Source organism: Centruroides vittatus, unplaced genomic scaffold (assembly GCF_030686945.1).
Source record: "Centruroides vittatus isolate TY-2023 unplaced genomic scaffold, ASM3068694v2 contig_193, whole genome shotgun sequence".
NCBI lineage: Eukaryota > Metazoa > Arthropoda > Arachnida > Scorpiones > Buthidae > Centruroides > Centruroides vittatus.
Genome location: NW_027121185.1, coordinates 332,601 through 338,052, shown reverse-complemented (window position 1 = coordinate 338,052; position 5,452 = coordinate 332,601).

Genomic DNA, 5,452 nt, shown 5'->3' with positions numbered 1-5,452 from the left:
TTTATTTAAATTAACCAATTAGGACGGATATAAATTTAAATTGACCAATTAAAGGGCTTTTTATTTACGTTTATTAAAGATCGTGAGAAAAATAGAGCCACACACATACACACGTATTACGTCACTATTAATTCAAAAAGTAATCAAAAACGTCACCGTTAATATTTATTAACGTCACGAAAATTTTAAAAAATCACACGACCACAGCGTCACATTAAATTACAACGAAATCATACACAAAGTTCGAAGAGACGTCACAATTAATTTTAAAAGAATCGTGACGCGTCGGTAGACGTCACGACCGACGAATTTCCTCAAATAACCAATAAAGAAACAACAAAACAAACACGTAGTAACGTTTCTAACCAATAAACGAGAGAAGTCTAAACAACGTCATCAAAATTTAACAAATCGGAGTAACCGAAAAATTTAAAAACCGGCCAACGGCTTTTTTTAATTTTGCAATTTAAATAATAATAATAATAATAATAATAATGATTTTAAAAATATCCATTCGCTCTCAATCTCGAATTAAGTGGAATTAATAAATTTTAATGCGACGAATATAAAACTTTTTCCCTACTTTAAGGTGTACGAATCGATTTTAATCCATATTCATGCGTTAGAAAAATGCAACAAATCTATTTCCTGGGTACCATTTCCATTTTCTGAAATGGCACACACGATATTTATTTTTAGGACAAAGGGGGCACGGGGGAGGGGGAGAAGGATAGAAAGGAAACGGTTTTCCCGGGAATGAGTATTGTTTTACAAATGGAAATAGAAAAAATAGATGATGCTTAGGTACATATATATTTCATAACGGTGTTTTCTATATCACCCCGCGGGGTTGGGAACATACATCATTATTGACGTCTACTACACAAATCACTGTTTTCCATTTAACCCAACAACACCAAACTCCTCCTTCCGGAGTCACGCAGCTATATTCTCCTCCTCCTCCTCCCCCACCGAAATTTCGCCGGGGAGGCGAGCAAAACTAAGCACCAAACCGCCCACTCGGGTTGCACTCCCATCGCAGCCAGACGGCTTGGCTTCTCCTCGTCACTTAACAATCGAACGAAGAAGCGACCTTTACAGGGGCTCTCCCCTTCTCTGCGGCTATCCTACGCGCGACTATAAAAGAAAAAAAAAAAAGAAACTGCGTGCCGCCGTTTGCACGCGCGGTTCCATTTCCGGTCGGATGAGGGTGCACCCACTTACCTGTACCGTTTCCGTCGTTTGCTTATTCTTACGAGCTTCCGGATCGTAACACTCTTCCATTCCGAACAGGGGCACCGGACGAGCGTCATGCGACTCGCTCACGGACGTAACAGAACAAAACAAGACACTAGAGAAGTTATCCCATTCAGGACGTATATCTCAGACGCAGGAGCTGGTCGGCCCCTTACACAAAACTATCGATTACGTAGTTCCGGTGTCCGACATTCCACGACACGTTGCTCTTCGCCTCCAGCTTTTGCACCCAGCGACTGCGTGGTATCTGGGTCACGTGACTGGCGGCGCCTCGCTCTGGTTTTCCGGTCAATTGACCCTTTAGGCAACTTTATCGCGCGCCGACCTTTGACCTTACCGTTTCTCTTCGGGTCGTAGGGAAATCTCATCGATTCCTATTTTCCTTTCGAACAAAAGCCCTCGTGAACTTTATCGATTTTCTTGTTGAATGTTACGCTTAATGAATACCGCTTATTTTGTGTAACGTGTCGTGTTACTTCGAAAGCGTTCGACACGCTAGATCGGTTAAGAGACGAAATATTTTCTTTAATTTTCTTCCTTTTTTCTTCTTAACATTTTCTCGATAACGCCGACGTCACGGGCGTAACACCGGCACTGTTACGAAAAAGTTTAATTAAGAAGATTAAAACTAAAGGAGGATACTTTATTCCTATTCAAATTTATTTTTATCTCTTTCTGCTTCTGCATCTCCTCCACATTTTCTTAAACTAAACAGTCGGCTCTTTTCTTTTCATGCATTTTCTTTATGCAGCAGCTTAACAAGAGTGTTCTTTGATTGTTGAATTCCTAAGAGAAATCATGTTCTTCGAAAATAAAAAGAAAAAAGACGAAGAAAAACAGCAGAACTCTTCCTTTTGTAGCATTTTTCTTAGCGAGGAAACTTGTGTACGTCGTGACATTAATGATTGTATTTTATAAATTTACTTATCTTCTCTACGTGTATGCATTATTTATTTATTTATTTTTTATTTTTAAACTGTATACTCTGATGTGTTTTCTCCTATTATATCTTTTTAAAACTTGTCAGTTTTGATTTATTTTATTTATTTATTTATTACTTGAAATTACGTTAATACCTGAAAAAAATTGAAAAATATTCAAAGGGAAATAGAAAATATAATCAGTCTTTATCTTGTTTTTTAATCAATTTCTGAAATTGATATATATTTTAAAACGGTCTTTTTTACTTGTCATTGTTTGAAATTGATTAAATTACTTTTTATATTTTGTTAAAATTTAATTGTTGTTATTTTTTTCTTGAAATTGATTGCCATTGTTGAAATTGATTAAAATATACACGTGTTTTGCTTTTTTATGAAATTGATTAAATTTTTTATTTTTATTTTTATGAAATTGATTAAAATAAATTTTGTCTTTTTACGAAATTGATGAGAATAATTCTTTGCATTTTTATGATATTTAACAGTGATTTTTTAATTGCTTAAAATAAAACTGATTTTTCTTTTAATAATGGCGATTATTGATTTTTTTTTAAAATAAAATTTTCGAACTGATTAATTAAAATATAACAAAAAATACAATTATTACTATTTTAAACGGTTATAGATGATTAAATTCAAATAAAATTAATACATTTAATGTAACTATTTTTTTAAATTTAATGTAACTTTTTTTTTTAAATTTAAAAATCAGTTAAAACTATTTATATATGAAGTTAATTTTTAGAGTTAATTAAAACAAATCGAAATAGGAAAAAAGTGCAAATTCTTAAAAATAAATGTTATTTCCGTGTTCAAAAATAACACACACACACAACACACACATCACATATAGGCCTATATATTAGAACAGTACTTTTTAAAAATAGGACACAAGCAATCATTACTCATCGCGATTAAAGGGAAGGATAAAATTTACATCACTCGATAAGAAAAATATGGAGAATTTTTATACTTAAGAGGAAACAGAGATTCGATTAGAGATAAATATTGTGTGGGTGTGCGCGCGCGCGGTTTTTCGGTTTAGTGTTAGGTGGAAATCATTAAAGAAATTAGAAAGAAGGGTGGAAGAAATATGGAAGTGTAGCGGGTTCTGCATTAAAGATATTGGCCTCATATCGTGGAACAGTAACCGAGTTACTCCATCACTGGCATCTCGTAAAAATCGCAACTTGGCCCTACGTCTGAAGGCGGGAGAAGAAGTCGTTTTAAGAACTGTAAATCGTTGGGCTTGATATTCTATGTCAGATTGATTCGATTTAACATTCGAACATTTTGCATGGCAGCACTTTCCCATCTATAATTGAATAGTTTTTATCCAAATCTCTATGGTATACCTGACAGTGTGGTACGGTACCGTACGTCAGCTTAGGCTAATACGATAGTACTTTCTTGTCACTACTGTATTTTTTTTATGCCCCTTTCTACTTACTTTCTTATCAGTAGCTCCTGTGCTCTCTGATGGTGTACTGTACTGTAGGTAATTATTAATATTACACGACTGACGTTGTGACGTCGCTGTTATTGTTTATTGTTATGGTCTCTCTATCGTAATGGTTAACCATTGCTTTTAATATTGATGATACGACTTGAACTATTGCGTGTTGTCGTAATTAACGATGCTTTTGTGTTAGAACTGCTGTCATCGTTCGTCTCGGCTGCCTTTACTGCTTCTGTTTCTGTTGTAGCACTCCCCATAGACTCGCAGGCGATATTGAACCCCGGTTTCTACCCACCGAGGCACATCTTCATCACTTGTTATTACCGTAACAGACAGCAGATCAGTATAAAGTCAGCACGCGCGAGGTGTGGGTTCGAACCCCTATAAGTAAAAGAATAATAGATACTGCAAAATCGATAAATAGGGGGAAACTTTATCAGCCGATCGATAGACCTTAATTAGGAGCAATCGAGCGCTGATCGGATTGTCATTTCTGACTAACCAGATATAAACGCGATCACGTGACAGGGGCAGCACTCCTTTGACCTACTCAGTTAACCGCAAACCACCAGGGACAGCCACCAGTATAAAAAAGGGGGCGAGTAATTGTCTGTAAGAGCGCATGGGAATCTAATAAACTGGAAACACATGGACACGAAGATGATTAAATTTTCTTTGCCTGAAGTGAATTTCCGTCCCCTTTCTTAAATATACTTTTTTTTAAAGGTTTTGATGGGATCGATGACGAAAATGGGATTTTAAAAAATGCTGTTTTTAATACAGAATTTTAAGGGGAAAATTCAAAAGTGACAAACAATTGAATGCAGAAAAAGTAATCCATTTTGTCCTGTAATTGATCTCTTTCAGCTTGAAAGGGAAAATTGATTGATTTCTTAAACAATCGATTTTAAAATGTACTCGATTTCTGTCTGAAATAGACAAAAATCGAGTACGTTGTCGAAATTCATATAAATTATTAAATAATCGATTATTTGAAAAGAATCTATTTTTTACATTTAACTCGAATTTATATGATTGTTGTATTTATAGTATTTTATCGATTTTACGAATTAATCGAGTATTCCGAGAAATGTGTGAGAATTATTAAGAACGTTTGCTTGTGTTATAATTCTTCTAACAATAATTCGTTAGCGCCATAATTATTTAGAATAATTGAATAATTAATCGATTATTCTAAAGAATTATCACGCGAAAGCCTTTAAAAATACAATTTTCTAAGATATTTACGACTTATTTTATAAACTTACTGATTGATTATCGATTAAATCACTTCTAAATAGATTATTCTTGCAAAAATCATTACATTCTGACTTATAATAAAATCGAAATTCCTCCAAATAAACGGCAACGTCATTAGCCGATTAAAAGAGGAATGAAAAGGACTTAGTTAAGTAAATACAACGAATTAACGACCGAGGAAGACTATAATGCGAGTTTTTGGTCGTTACCGTCGTCGCAGCAACGAAATTTTAAGTTTTGTAGAGAAATTTATCTCTTCTCATAACAGAATTAAAAGAACTTCCTGTAGCAGACCGAGCAGAGTTGGAATACAAAATGAAAGAAGTAAATGGGATGTAAATCAATCTTTGATACTCGTTAAGTCTCTCTGAGGAAACTCAATCAGTAAGAAACGTCTGACCAATTACAGAAGTCATCTTAAATCTTGATAGAAGATGCACGTTTGCTGTACTAAAACATCACGATTCCCCCTTTCGGACGCTAATAGCTATTTTTTTTTTTTGGCGTGTTTTTTAAAATTATTACGTCGAGTTTT